We start from the raw sequence: 16551 nt of genomic DNA, 5'->3' as shown, positions 1-16551 counted from the left end.
GTACATTGTCAATGAGCAAAAATATTTCGAAAGAAACAGTTTTTTCTGAGTAGCAGTTCTCAAGAGTGGGCTTAAAATATTCAGTAAACCATGTTATAAATAGATGTGCTGTCATTCAGGTTTTGCTGTTCCAATTAAAGAGCACAAACAGAGTTTAGCATAATTCATAATGACCCCAGGATTTTTAGATGACCAATGAACATTGGCTCTGACTTAAAATCACCAGCTGTATTAGCTCCAAACAGGAGAGTCAGCCTGTCCTTTGCGGATTCGAAGCCACACATTGACTTCTCCTCTCCAGCTATGAGAGTCCTAGATGGCATCCTCTTCCATTATAAGGTTACTTGATCTATACTGAAAATCTGTTTAGTGTGGCCACCTTCATCTATTACCTCAGGTCTTTTATTTTTTATTTTTATTTTTTAATAAGAGAGTGTGTGTGTGTGAGAGAGAGAAAGAGAGAGAGAGAGAGAGAGAGAGAGAGAGAGAGAGAGAGAGAGAGAGAGAATTTTAATATTTATTTTTTAGTTTTCGGCAGATACAACATCTTTGTTTGTATGTGGTGCTGAGGATCGAACCCAGCCGCATACATGCCAGGCGAGCGTCCTACCGCTTGAGCCACATCCCCAACCCTACCTCAGGTCTTTTAGATAACTGACTGCAGCTTCTCAATCAGCTCTTGCTGCATCATCTTTAACTTTTTTTTATATATTTGTTTTTTTAGTTGTAGTTGGACACAATACCTTTATTTTATTTATTTATATGTGGTGCTGAGGATCAAACCACATGCTTGCCTCACATGTGCTAGGCAAGCACTCTACCGCTGAACCACAACTCCAGCCCACTTTAACTTTTATGTTATAGAGATGACTTCTGTCCTTAAACTCCATGAACCTACCTCTGTTATCTTTGAACTGTTTTTCTGCACCTTCAATTCTCTCCGTCCTTGTAGAATTGAAGAGAATTAGGGCCTTGCTCTGCATTAGGCTGTGGCTTTAAGAGTGTTGCTGCTGGTTTGATCTTCTGTTTAGACCACTCACTGTTTTTCATATCACCAGTGATACTGTTTCACTCTCTTATCATATGCAATGCCTTCTAATTTCTTTCAAGAACTTATCTTTTGGTTGGGCATGGTGGTGCACACTGGTAAATCCCAGTGGCTCTAGAGGCTGAGGCAGGAGGATCACAAGTTCAAAGCCAGCTCAGCAACTTACTGAAGCCCTAAGCAGCTTAGTGAGACCCTGTGTCAAACAAACAAGCAAAAACAAAAACAAAAAAACCCCAGAGGCCTGGGGATGTGGCTCCTAGGTGGTTAAGCACCCCTGGGTTCAATTCCTCTTACAAAAAAAAAAAAAAGAAAGAAAAAGAAAAAAGAACTTACTGTTAGCATTCACATCTTGGCTAACTGGTGCAAGAGACCTATTTTCAGCTATCTTGACTTTTGACATGCCTCCACCTTAAGCTAGCTTTTGATTTAAAGTGAGAGACATGGGTTAAAGATGTGCTTAGTGGTAGAGCACTTGCCTAGCATGTGCAAGACCTGGGTTTGATTCCCAGTACTGCAAAATAAATAAATGAATAGAGTGAGATACATTCAGCTCTTCCTTTCATACAAACACTTTTAGGCTATTGCAGGGTTAGTAATTAGCCTACTTTCAGTATTTATGTGTCTTAGGGAATAGGGATGCCTGAGTAAAAGGAGGGAGAGAGGAATGGCAACTCAGTGGAGCAGTCAGAACAAACAAATTACATTTATGAAATTTGCCATCTTTTTTTTTGGTGTGTGTGTTGGGGGATACTAGGAATTAAACCCAGAGGCACTTAACCACTGGACCACATCCCTAGCCCTTTTTATTTTTTGATACATGGTCTCACTAAGTTGCTTAGGACCTTCTTAATTTGCTGAGTCTGGCCTTGAACTTCCAATCCTGCCTCAGCCTCCCATATCCCTGGGATTACAGGCAAGTGCCACTGCACCCGGCTGTCTTATATGAGCTTGGTTCATAGCTCCCCAAAACAACAATAGTAACAACATTGATCTGATCAATTTCTGAGATGTAGCTTAGTGATAGAGAAAGTGCTTAGCATATGGGAGGCCATAAGTTTAATTCCCAGCACCCCTCCCCCACAAAATCACTGATCACTGATAACCAAAAGAGATAGAATAATAATGGGGGGAGGGAATGGGAAAGAGAAGGGGAATTGCACGGAAGATGGAAGAAGACCCGCATTGTTATACAAAAATACATATAAGAGGATGTGAGGCAAAGGGGAGAAAAAAAAAAAGAGAGAGAAAAAGAGAAATGAGTTACGATAGATGGGGTAGAGAGAGGGGAGGGGAGGGAAGAGGAGGGGAGGGGAGGGGGGATAGGAAGGGCAGCAGAATACAACAGACACTAGTATGGCAGTATGTATAAATGTGGCTGTATAACCAATGTGATCCTGCAATCTGTACACGTGGGAATAATAAGAATTCATACCCCATTTGAAACAAATGTATGATATATGATATGTCAAGATCAATGTAATGTTTTGAGCAACTAATAAATTTCTGATGTTTAAAAAAAGAATAATAATGGGAAAGTTTGAAATACTGTGAGAATTATAATATATGTGACACAAAGATGTGACGTGAGTTCATACCCTTGGAAAACTGGCACCAACAGATTTGCCTGGTGCAGCGTCGTCACAAACCTTCAATATGTGAAAAAACATGGTATCTGTGAAATGCAATAAAATGAAGTATGCCTGTACTCTGAATTTGTGTACTTACTTTTACTAGTGAGATTTAAGTTTTTGTCTGTTTCTTGTTAGTAATCAGCATCTCTTTCTTTCAGCTTGAATATCTAACTCTCTTTTTTAAAAAAATAATTTTTTTTAGTTGTAGTTGGACAAAATATCTTTATTTCATTTGTTTATTTTATTTTATTTTTTTTATAATTTTTATTTATTTTTATTGTTTAATTTTCGGCGGACACAACATCTTTGTTGGTATGTGGTGCTGAGGATCGAACCCGGGATGCACGCATGCCAGGCGAGCGCGCTACCGCTTGAGCCACACCCCCAGCCCTATTTTATTTTTTAATGTGGTGCTGAGGATGGAACCTCGTGCCTCACACGTGCCTGGCGAGTGCTCTACCACTGAGCCACAACCTCAGGCCCCTAACTCCCTTTTGAAATGTGTTTTTTAGGAGATGGAAGATACCATAACATATTTTGGGGTTGATAGGTGTAATCCTATTGAGGAAGAATTTGTTGATGCAGAAGAAAGAGGGTATAATAAGCTTGTGAGTAAGGGAGAGAGATTGGAGTTTGTATCTAAATGAGGAGACTATCCTTTGGTGAGGGTAATAGTGCATCCCATCCCATGAACCAGGTTAGAGGTGAACGGTGTATAGATCTAAGTCGTTTGTTACCTTTGGTGAGGAAAAATGAAGTTGTTTTCAATTGGATTCTTCTGTTTTCTCAGTGAAATGTGAAATGAGTCATATAATTACTTTAATTATAGTCGTCTCTAAGATGAGAATAATAGTGTTTGTTTCCAAAGGTTCATGTTCATGCTTGGAGGCCATATAGATATGCAGGTCTTGGCTAGGTTTGCTCTACTGAAATATATAGTGGGTCCAACAGCACAGCAAGAGATGAACCTTGGAAGTAGCCAAGTTATAGGAGATATTTCATATAAATTTCACAACTATATTATTGTTCTATGACATAAAAATATACGAACCTATCTAGGAGCAATGAATCACACCTGTAATCCCAGCAATTTGGGAGACTGATGCAGGACGATTATAAATTTGAGGCCAGCCTCAGCAATTTAGTAAGACCCTGTCTGAAAATAAAAAATAAAAAGGGCTGGGGATGTAGCCCAGGGGTAAAATGCCCCTGTTTTCAGTTCCTAGTACCAAAGGAGGAGGAGGAGGAGGAGGAGGAGGAGGAAGAGGAAAAATGAACCTAGAACCTAGTTAGGGTCACCATGCCTGATAGATTCACTCTCACAAAGGTCAAGAAAGGATGGCAGGAGGGCCAGGCACCTCCTGCCTGGCACCTCCTGCACAAACCTGTAATTCCAGCAGTTTGGGGGGCTGAGGCAGGAGGATCGAGAGTTCAAAGCCAACCTTAGCAAAAGCAAGGTGCTTAACAACTCAGTGAGACCCTGTCTCTAAATAAAATACAAACTACGTCTGAGGATGTGGCTCAGTGCTCCTGAGTTCAATCTCTAGTGCCTAAATAAAATACATACATAAAATGACCGGCTGGACGCTGTGGTGCACACCAGTAATCTCAGTGGCTTAAGAGGTTGAGGTGTGAGGATATCAAGTTCAAGGCCAGCCTCAGCAATTTGGCAAGAGCCTAAGCAACTTAGCAAGACTACCTCAAAAAAAAAAAAAAATGGACTGGGGGTGTTGCTCAGTGGTTGAATGCCCCTAAGTTCTATCCCTGGTACCAAAAATAAATAAGTGAAGATGAACAACCAACCAAAGAGGAACATAGACCACGGTATGGGAAAAGGGACTTGGATCTCCCACACCATCAGGATGCACTATTCTTCAGTGTTCAGCAACCATGAAGTACTCAAACTTTGTCATTTTGAGTTTTTATGGAGACTGCATTATGTTGGCATGATTGATTAAATAGTTGTCCCTTGATGATTAACTCAACATTTAGCCTATCTCCTTCATCAGCACTTGTAATATGTTGGCATAAATTCTTCCAGTAGGCTTTTTAAATGCAATTTTTACATTAAAATTGGGATCACTCATATATAGTGTTTTAGTTTAGTAATATATGAATATATGATGACCACTTCCTCCATTTCATTAAATATTATTCCACAACCTCTTTTAAAAGGACTTAAGTAGGCTGGGTGTGGTGGCACATGCCTGTAATCCCAGTGACACAGGAGGCTGAGGCAGGAGGATTGCAAGTTTGAGGCTAGCCTCAGCAATTTAACGAGGCCCTAAGCAACTTAATGAAAACTTTTCTGAAAATTAAAAAATAAAATAACAATAAAAAGGGCTGGGGATGTGGTTCCAAGATTAAACAGCCCTAGATTTAATCCCTGATACCAAAACCAAACCAAACCAAACAAACAAACAAACAAAAAATCAGAGTCAAGTAATCCAGGATTACTGTAGAAAAATTAGAACATTAGTCCTAAATGACCACTCATTGACTACCAGAGCAATTTGCTACTTATCTTTCCACACTTTTTTCCGGTGCATTGAAAGGAAAGTGACCACGACTCTTGGAATGACCAAGAAATCTTTATTGCAGTGGTGTCTGATTGACAGGGGAAAGAGGAGAAAAGGTGGGGAGATCAAAGCGAGAGAGAGGGAGAAAGAGAGAGAAAGAGAGAAGGAGAGTGAGAGAGAGAGGGGGGCCTGGCAGGAGTTTTTTTTTTTTTTTTTTTTTTTTTTAAGAGAGAGAGAGAGAATTTTTTTTAATATTTATTTTTTAGTTTTTGGTGGACACAACATCTTTATTTTTATGTGGTGCTGAGGATCGAACCCAGCGCCCTGGGTATGCCAGGCGAGCGCTCTACCGCTCAAGCCACATCCCCAACCCCAGGAGAGAGTTTTATAGCCGAAGTCTAATAGGGTCTCTGGATCTGCAAGCTGCCTTGTTGGCGTACAATGATTGGATCATATAGTAGTTGCTAAGGCAGACCGGGCAGGGGTCGAGGTGAGTTTCCATTGCACCAGGTGGGTGGGGGTTGAGTGTTCATTGAGTGTGGTTGAGTGTTCAGACTTGAGACAAACAAGCGACAAAGAACCAGGTGGGTGAGGGTCGAGTGTTCAGCCCACCCTGCAGCTAACATTTATTCAGCCTGCCCTGCAGCTGACATGCATATACTTCTAGAAAAAACAAACCAATCATATCTATTGACTCCTAATCTGCTTTTTCACTTTGATCAAGTTCATATAACATAAAATTCACCATTTTATCATTTTAAAGTGTACATGTCAGTGTATCATTTACTAAGTTCACAATGTTTTATTTTTTTAATTTTGTTTTATCTTTGTTTATTTTCATGTGGTGCTGACGATTGAACCCAGGGCCTCACATGTGCAAGGCAGGCACTCTACCACTGAGCCACAGCCACAGCCCCACGTTCACAATGTTGTAGCACCATCATCACTATCTAGATCCAGTACATTTGGATCATTCCAGAAGGAAACTCCATAGCCATTTAGCGGCCACTCTGTTGTCTCCTTCCTCCAGATTCTGGTAACCCCTAATGTGCTTTCTATTTCGATCTGTTTCTTTCTATTTCTATCTGTTTTTTATCTATTCTGAATATATCATAAATGGAAGTATATAAAATATGATCTTTTGTATCTGGCTTCTCTCATTTAGCATAATGTTGTAGTATAATTGAGTAATAAATATTCCATTTTTTCATATGTGTATATACCACATTTTGTTCGACCATTTATCAGTTGATTGACATTTGAGCTGTTTCCATCTTTCAGCTATTTTTTTTAACATATATTTTTTAGTTATTGATGGACCTTTATTTATTTATTTATTGTGGTGCTGAGGATTGAACCCAGGGCCTTGTGCATGCCAGGCAAGCACTTTGCCAACTGAACTATATCCCCAGTCCCTGACCCTTTATTTTATTTATATATGGTGCTGAGAATTGAACCCAGCCTCCCACATGCTAGGCAAGTGCCACAATCTTCGCCCACAGTTATTGTGAATCGTGCTGCTATGTACATTCATGTGCGTGTTCTTTTTGAACACCTGTTTGTTATATGCCTATGAATGCATTTGCTGGATCCTATGGTAATTTCATGTCAAACTGAATGAAGAAATGCCAAACCATTTTCAACAGTGTCTGTATCATTTTACATTCCTACCAGCAATAAATGAAACTTGAAATTTCTTGACATCCTTGCCAACACTTGTTATTTTCCATTTTTTAAAACAGCTATCATAGTGGATATGAAACATTAAAGTGATATCTCATTGTAGTTTTGTATTGCATTTCTCTAAAGACTAACCATGTAAGCTGAGTGTGGCACATGCCTGTAATCCTAGCAGCTCAGGGGGCCGGAGGATCGCCAGTTCAAAGCCAGCCTCAACAACTTAGTGAGGCCCTAAGCAACTAAGTGAGAACCTGTCTCAAGATAAAAAGTAAAAAAGGGGATGGGGAAGTAGTTCAGTGATAAAGCACCTTTGGGTTCAATCCCCTATACAAAAAAAAAAAAAAAAAGGAAGACGACTAATGATGCACAGCATAATTTTTATGTGCTTCTTGGTCAATTGCATATCTTGTTTGGTCTTTTGCTCATTTTCAAATTGAATGCAAGTTGCTTTAACTTATAATACACTATGGACATCTTTTACTCTATAGTTTTTATGCTGGTAAATGTAATGTAGCATTTTATTCTCTAGGTTTATTATACTTTAAAAATCTTTACTGTTGGATATTTAGACTCACACTTTTAAACTTTTAGGCTCAGGAGGCTGATGCAGCCACTCAGGGGACTGAGGCAGGAGGCTTGAGGGTTCAAAGCAAAAGCGAGGTGCTAAGCAACTCAGTGAGACCCTGTCTCTAAATAAACCATAAAATAGAGCTGGGGATGTGGTTCAGTGCCCCTGAGTTCAAACCCTGGTACCAAAATAAATAAATAAATAAATAAATAAATAAATAAAAATTTAAAGAGAAAAAGTATTAAAATTAATGCTGCAATGAACATTTCTGCAGTTAACTCCTTGCACAAGTCCAACAGTATTCCTGAGGAAAGCTAGAAGCAGAATTGCTGGGTCAATAGTAGACAATTCTTACTCTTTAGATACAATTTTTTAAAAATTGCTTTCAATTATGATTATACTAACACAGTTTTACAGGGGGTAACAGAAAGTGCCCATTTCCTTGCATACTCATCAACAATGGGTTTTATGCATTTAAAAATGTGACTGGCATAAAATGGCATCTCATTGTTTTTTGTTTGGGGAGACTAGATTGAACTCAGGGGCACTCGGCCACTGAGCCACATCCCCAGCCCTATTTTGCATTTTATTTAGAGACAGGGTCTCACTGAGTTGCTTAGCACCTCGCTTCTCGCTTTTGCTGACGTTGGCTTTGAACTCGCGATCCTCTTGCCTCAGCCTCCAGAGCTGCTGGGATTACAGGCGACCGAGCCCAGCTCTTATTGTTTTGAATTACTTTCACTAGCTGCCCACAGTGGTGCCTACATGTAATCCTAGCAACTGGAGAAACTGCAGCAGGAGAATCCTAAATTCAAGGTCAGCCTTAGCAACTTAGCGAGGTCCTAATAATTTATTGAGACCCTGTCACAAAATAAAAAATAAAAAGGATTGGGAATGTAGCTCAAGGGTAAAGAGCCCCTGGGTTCAATTCCTAGTATCAAACAAACAAAAAAACCTTTTACTTATCTTTTCTGAATGTAAATAATTTCATAGATTTTTATTGGCTATTTAAGGTTTTTTTTTTTTTTGTTAAATTGGTTGTTTTGTTTTCCTCAGTAATTCTGTTTTCTTCAATATTAACAATATTTTGGTAATATGTTACTCTTTGTTATCCTTCTTCAATTTTCATTTGAATTTCATGCTTATTCTGATACTTTTTACATAGAAAGCTCAAAATTTTTAATACAAAAGCTCTCAGTCTTTCACTTGTTAGTCTGGTATTCGTAGAAAGCTCATTTGGGCCCAGATTATATTTTTACCTTTGTTTTTTTCAGTACAAGGGATTGAACCCAGGAGGGCTCTACCACTGAGCTACATTTTCAGTTCTTTTTATTTTTTATTTTGAGATAGGATATCACTAAGTTGCTTAGGGCCTTGCTAATTTGCTGTAGCTGACTTCAAACTTATGATCCTCTTGCCTCAGCCTCCTGAGTTGCTGGGATTATAGGTGTGTGCTGCCCTGTTTAATGCACATTTATCTCTCATATTTGTATGGTTTTGGTTTTTCCATTTAATCATTTAGAACTTATTTTGGTGCAGGATGTATGATAGAGGTGTGACTTGTTTTATTTGCAATTAGTTATCCAGTTGTTTCCACATCATTCTTTAAAAAAAAAATCAGTCTACCATTAACTAATAGAAAATAGTGCCATTAAAATATATTCAATTTAGGGGGCTGGAGTAGTGGCTCAGTGGTAGAGCACTTGCCTGGCATGTGTGAGGCACTGGGTTCAATTCTCAGCACTGCATATAAATAAATAAAATAAAGGTCCATTGATAACTAAAAAATATTTTTTAAAAATATTCAATCTTATGAAACACTTGGACTTCTTGTTGGATGCTGTTCTTTCCCATTCATTCATCTGTCCACTCTGCTGCCAATATCATGCTGTTGTAATATTTAAAATCTTTTTGATATACATTAAGATCTGAGAAACCATGAGTTATTACTTTTTTTAAAAAAATCTTCATTTTACTTATTTATTTTCAATGATGCTGAGGCTCAAACCCAGTGCCTCACGTGTGCTAGGCAAGTGCTCTACCACTGAGCCACAACCTCAGCCCCTATACTTATTATGACTCTTTTTGTTGTACAGGTTCTGTTTAGTTTTTTAGTTTTCATCATTTGTTTATTTTTTCAGATGTGTTTTATAATAACTATTGAGAACACAGTAAAAAACCTGAAGTATGGGCTGGAGATATACCTCAGTTGGTAGAGTACTTGCCTTGCATGCATAAGGCCCTGGGTTCAATCCCTAGCACCAAGAAAACACAAACAAACAACAAAACCCCACTTGAAGTATATGGAAATTGAGAGTCCACTAATAGTGTACCATGATATAGCTTTTAAGTTCTTATGACAATCTGAGACCATGAATTTGTTGTGGCACCAGCTTCCTAGTTTAAGTGATTTTCTCCACTGGTACCATTATTTTCAACGTTTAAGCAGACTAGTGATGACTGTTAGAAAGTCTGTTTGTTCTGTTTTAACAAAATACCAAAGACTAAGTATTTTTTTTTCCTCTTTGAATTTAATGAATTTACATAAAAAACTTAGGTAGAAAGACTGAGTAATTTATAAATAATTGACAATTATTTCTCATAGTTTTGAAGGCCGGAAGGTCTAAGATCAAGGAGCTGTCAGGTTCAGTGTCTGGTGAGGGCCTGGTTTCTGTGTCCAAGATGATTCCTTGTTTCTGCATGCACCCCTGCAGGGAAGGGTGTTGTGTCCTCATGTGGCATCAAGGACAGAAGGCAAAAAGGGACTAGCTAGTTACTTCAAGTCCTTTTGTAAGGGTACTAATCTGAAAGGACCTAATCACCACCCAAAGGCCCCACCTTTTATTACAATCACCTGTGAGTTTAAGTGTCAACATATGAATTTTGGAGACACATACATTCAAACCATAGTAGGTACCTTTTGATTGAATCTACTTATTCATTCATTCATCATTTATTAGATGTCTCCTATATTCCATCTATTGGCTAGGTTCTAAGGTTATAAAAATGAACAAACAAACCAACAAACAAAAACAACAAAAAGATAAACACAGTGGCACACATCTATAATCCCCAGTGGTACATATCTATAATCCTGGGAGGCTGAGGCAACAGGATTGTAAATTTGAAGTCAGCCTCAGCAATTTAGTGATACCTTGTCTCAAAATAAAATAAGAAGGGCTAAGGATATAGCTCAGCAGTACAGAGTCCCAATCCCCCGACTCCCAAAGAATAAAACACAGTTCCTGCTTCAAAGGTCAACAAATGATGGGGCTGGGGATGTGGCTCAAGGGGTAGTGCGCTCGCCTGGCATGCACGGGGTGCTGGGTTTGATCCTCAGCACCACATAAAAATAAAGATGTTGTGTCCACCGAAAACTAACAAATAAATATTTTTTTAAAAAAGGTCAACAAATGAATGATAATTTCAGTAAAATATTAAGAGTATATAACTGTATATGTAGCACAAGAGAGCGCTGAAGAACACAATTGTGTTGGTGGGAGAGGTCAGCAAAACTTCCCAAAGTGGGTGAGGACTGAGCAGATGACTCTTGAAGGACAAGGCAGCAGTTAGCAACACATGGGACTGAGGTGGAGCTAATACTGGATGCAACAACTGAATAGGGCATGGGATAAATATATATGCAAAGTAAGATTTTTTGACTCAGCCATTTTAACATGATATGACTTTGACTTCCTGTTAATGGTTCTGTATGTGTGTGAGCGCGTGCACGCGTGCGTGCACCCATGCACGTGAGCTGTATGTTGCCGAAGATGGAATCCAGGGTTTCACACATGGTAGGCAAGCACTCTACCATTGCGCTTGACCTCCAGCCCCCTAGTGTTTTGCTTTGTATCTCACTAATGTGTACAACAAACATCCCTGACCCTCACCCAGCCCACCACTGAGTCATTGCTGTCATCATCAGCATCATCCTTAGGCTAATCATAAAGAAGAAGGAGAGGAAGAAGATGAAGCCTCAAGGATGGGGTGGAAGTGTTTGTCATACATACTGATAATTTTAAAAAAATATTTTTTTAAAAGTCCATACATTAATGCTACCTTCCTCAAGTTGCTGTCCCTGTACTGTGAAGTGCAAGGGAAAAGATGTGGAAGATGATGCTGGAGGGCTGGGCAGGAGCCAGATCAAAAGGTCAGGGTACCCTTTTAAAAGAGAATAAAATCATGCCATTTGGAGGTAAACAGATGGAGTTGGAGAATACCATGCTAAGTGAAATAAGCCAATACCAAAAAATCAAATGTTCTCTCTGATAAGTGGATGCTGATCCATAATGTGGGGAACATGGGAAAAATGAAGGAACTTTGGGCAAAGGGGAAAGTGGGGAGGGGAGGGGGCATGGGGGCAGGAAAGATGGTGGAATGAGATGGACATCATTATCCTAGATACATGTATGACTGCACATACGGTGTGATGCTACATCGTGTGGGACCAGAGAAATGAAAAGTTGTGCTGCAATTGTGTACAATGAATCAAAATGCATTCTTTTGTCATATATAACTAATTAGAATAAATAAGTAAATTTTTTAAAAAGGCTTAGACTTCATCTTGTGGTTGATAGGGAGGATCAAAGGGCTTTTAAGCAAGGAAGTGATGTAGGGATGTGGAAGATGCCTCTGAGGGGGATAAGCCCAGAGGCCCAAAAGCTAGTTAGGAGGCGTGGGATGGCAGTGGGGAGAAGAGGACTGATTCAAGAGCAGGAGGAAATTGTAGAATGTAGGTGTGAGTGTTTGGCTATAGAAAATGAGGGAAATTCAACTTGTGTGACTGAGTGATAACAAAATTAAAATAGTTCAGAAAGAGGAGTAGGAAGTAAACATGGGGAGAAATTTAGATTTTAGACGTGGTGTTTGATTCTTGTAGGTCTCTTGAAATACAAGAATCTTGAGAAGTTATATGTTAAGTTCTTAAAACTTTTCTAGTCATATCCTTTTAGTGCACTGCTTTCCAAGGTTGGAGGGGGTGATGATTTTGCTCCCCAAGGGCCATGGTTATTATAATAGAGGGGAAGGGGGATACTGGCATCAAGCCAGTAGAGGCAGGAGATATGCTCAGCTTTTTACAATGCACAGAACAGCCTTCCACAACAAAGAATTATCTGGCCCAAAAATAAAAAATGGCAAGGTTGATAAATTCTTTTCTATAAACTAGAAGAATACTAACCACCTTAATTTTCAATATTGTCCAGGGCTAGTCATTCAGATTCGAGAATATGGGTGGATCAATTAAAAAACATCACCACTGCTGAGAAACCAATGAAAGCTGAATGTTTGAAGAGAATAACTGTCATCTAATTCAACCATTCAGCTGGTATTTGAATAGTTGCTTCAACAACTTGTCGGTGCATGAAAAAGTACATTGCAAAAAACAACCCTAACACATCAAAGTCCAACTGAAAGTCCAACTTCAAAGCAGCTTGCCTTTAGAAATGTGTTCAGTTTCTCCCTCTCTCTCTCTCTCTCTCTCTTTTTCTCTCTGTCTAAAATTGGCCTCTGACAGGAAGTAACAATTGGACTTGGTTTCACTTATCAAAAAAAGTTTCTCTTCTTCATAATTTTCTTTCAGGTTTTAAAAGGCACAAATTCCATTTCTTCTATGCTATGACTTATACCTAATGCGTAAGAGTGGTAACATAGCATTTTTAAATAAAACATTTGGGAGCACATAATTAAAAAGAACAAAACAAACTAAATTATATCTTGGGAGCTTGGACATAGGAGAAAACACTATAAACAGTACAATCTTACAATGACTAGGAAAATGAAAAGAATCAATAAAGAAAATTAATTGACTCTGGACAGAACTTAGGAAAAGTTTATGATAAGAAAAATAAACCAATTGGTTTTGGTGGCATGCCTCTAATCCTAGCAACCTAGCAACTGGGGAGGCTGAGGCAGGAGGATCAAAAGTTCAAGGACAACTTAGCAAGCCCTTGTCTCAAAATAAAAAATAAAAAGTGCTGGTGATGTAGCTCAATGGTAGAGCACCCCTGGGTTCAATTCCTAGTACTGGGAGCGGGGGAAAGAAACAAATAAACAGAAAAGCACACAATAAAAAATATTAATAAAATTAGGCAAGAAAAAAAAGTAAGCAAAGACTAAAGAACATTAAAGAAATAGAAGATGACTCCCATGAAGTAAACAGTATATGGGGCCAGGTGTGTAGCTCTGTGGTAGAGTGCTTCCCTAGCAGGCAAGAGGTCTCATTCCAGAGTGTGCATGCAAACAAACATGGAGGAGGAGGAGGAGGAGGAGAAAGAGGAGGAGGAGGAGGAGGAGGAGGAGGAGGAAGGGTAAATGGCCTCTAATTATCTGATTTTGATTTTATTGATTAGTACTGGGATTGAACCCAAGGGCACTTAACCACTAAGCCACATCCCCAGCCTTTTTTATTTTTAGGTTCTCCCTAAATTACCTAGGGCCTTGCTAAGCCAGCTGAGGCTGGCTTTGAACTTGCAATCCTCCTGCCTCAGGCTCCCGCAACAGCTGGGATTACAGGCATGAGCCACCATGTCAGCTGGCATTTATTTGATTTTTACAAAGTAGCACACGCCACATTAGTAGTAATCTACCTCCAAGTATGGCTGTTCCTGACCTAGCAAATTGTATAAGCAGGTCCTTCCCGCTGAATTATTATAAAGGGGAATGCAGGCTAAGATAATCAAGGTAGTCAGGCCCCTTCCTCTTAGGTTAGGTGTTATTATGGGTGTTATTACAAGGCAAGGATGTATTCAGGGGAGGCCATGGTTCTACAACAAGCTCTTGTTAGCAACTGGAAGATTGTAAGCTGTATACATATAAGAGGTAGGCATTATTATAAAACGGAAACAAACAAAAACCAAGCACAAACTAAAAACGTTTTCCTGCCTTTCCTTCTGTGCTGAATCACTGCTCAGTTGCAAGCGTTCCAGCTCAAGGCAGTTCCTAGATTCCCTGTCCACTGGAGATGGACCTCCGATCCCTAGAGCACAGATCCCATCGTATTGAAGTAGTGACTGCAGCACTGCCACTGTCCTGCTCGGTCCACCAGTTCATTGTCGAATTTGAGGCAGCATCAGTTAGGCCCACCAAGAGAAAGCGCATAGACATAGAGAACACTAACCCCGCCTACACATGAAAATAGAATCCGGAAACCCGATGGGGGGGTGTCTTCATTTCTCACTGAACTGAACAGCATCCTAGCCTCAGGTGGCCAGTGACAAGAGGCTGCCGAGCAGTCATAAGGCCAAGCTGGCGAGGTCAGCTCCGATTACTGCTGGACAGTTGAGTTCACTGATTTTTCGGGCTCCTGGCCAGGATTGCATAACAGTCCCAGAGGCCCATGAGGGCACAGATGACTAGAAGGGAACCTGCGCCTCCGGACCCTGCGCTATGCCCAGGGTCCACGCCCGGGCCGCGCGGGCGTCGCAGCTCTCTGCGGACCCACTCTAGGGGAAGAATTTGCTGAGGCCCCAGAGGGTGCAAAGATTCTTTGCCCAACTAAATCACCACTAAACGCCATTACCTTGAAGGAAAGCGCTTCGTGAGACTTCGACCTGGGCAGCAAAAAGGCCACGAGATGGCAGCAGAGGACGCAGCCTGGGACAAAAAACCCGAGCCATCTTGAAAAAAAAAAAAAAAAAAAACAGGTCGAGAAACCTAAGACAATTTGGGAAAATATTGTCATTTGTCTATAATCATACATTCGGCATAAATGACTGGATTTCAAAGAAATGAGGGTAAAATTAATCAACCTGAAGACTCTTCCAATCACAGAATTCAACTGCGTATGAAGCTGCATATCATGAATGGGTTATTTTTCCATTGCTTGAAAGCAGGAGATAGGGGTCATGGCCTTTAAAAATTGACGTCAGCAGGAGCCTTGTCACAGTCCCTTCTTTCTGTAAAGTTCTAATTCAAGTAAAATGAGAGATCTCCACAGAGGGCTGCCAAATTGATGAAGAATGGGGCAGATACAGTGGTTGCTGGGGAGGAATGCAGCAAAGCAGAATGCTGTCATGGAACAGTCAAGAACTCTGGTAATAATGTGTGGGGTGGGTGGGGGAGATCATGAGAAACACAGGACAAGTTTCAAACATTCTTTGCTTGCAGCTGGCAAAGGGTATTGTCTAGAGAAAGGGCATTAGTAGCATGGGAGTATGCCCCAAATATTTTTCTTCTATTGGTCCTTCTGCTATATATTCCCTTGCCCTCCCCTCCCTAGTTGTAACTATCAAAAATGTCTCAAGATATTGCACAATATCCTCAGGGGTGCAAAAATGACCCTTTCCTGAAAACCAAGAATTTCATTTCTTCCCTCCAAGACACAGTCAACATGAACTATGTTGAACATCCAAATCCTGAATTCCTACCATATGTTTGTGTAATGTGGAGAATGACAATTGAAGGCTACAAGCTGAATCTGCCCCTTGAATTAAAAAACAAAAAACAAAAAAAAAGTTATCAATATTTTAAAATCAGAATGTTTCATATTTTACAAGTCAGAATGTCTGTCTTCTGTAGAAACCCTGAAGGTATGGCATTATGAAGTCCACAGTCCTACATGGCAATAATTGATACAGATGAATGGAAACATTCATAAAATTTAAATAAAATGTGTATCCTTATTAGGTGTGGTGGTGCACGCCTATAATCCCAGTGGCTCAGGAGGCTGAGACAGGAGGATTTTGAGTTCAAAGCCAGCCTCAGCAATGGTGAGGCGCTAAGCAACTCAGTGAGACTCTGTTTCTAAATAAAATACAAAATAGGGCTGGGGATGTGCTTGGTGGTTAAATTCAATCCCCAGTACCATTTTTTTGTTTTTGTTTTGGTGCTGGGGATCGAATCCAGGGCCTTGTGCATGCAAGCCAAGCACTCTACCAACTGAGCTATATCCCCAGCCCTCAATTCCCAATAACTTAAAAAAAAAAAAAGTGTATCCTCTAGTTTGCTACAGTTCCTACCACTCCCTATTCCCTCATAACCATCTGTTTCAGTCATTTAAACCAATATAGGCAATTTATTTTCAACTCCTGAAGTACTCTATAGTTTGGGTTTTTTTTTTTTTTTCTGTGCTCAGATTGAACCCAGGGCACATTCTAAGCAAAT

The sequence above is a fragment of the Marmota flaviventris genome, chromosome 2 (genome assembly GCF_047511675.1).
Source record: "Marmota flaviventris isolate mMarFla1 chromosome 2, mMarFla1.hap1, whole genome shotgun sequence".
Classification (NCBI taxonomy): Eukaryota; Metazoa; Chordata; class Mammalia; order Rodentia; family Sciuridae; genus Marmota; species Marmota flaviventris.
This window is presented reverse-complemented; position numbering follows the sequence as displayed.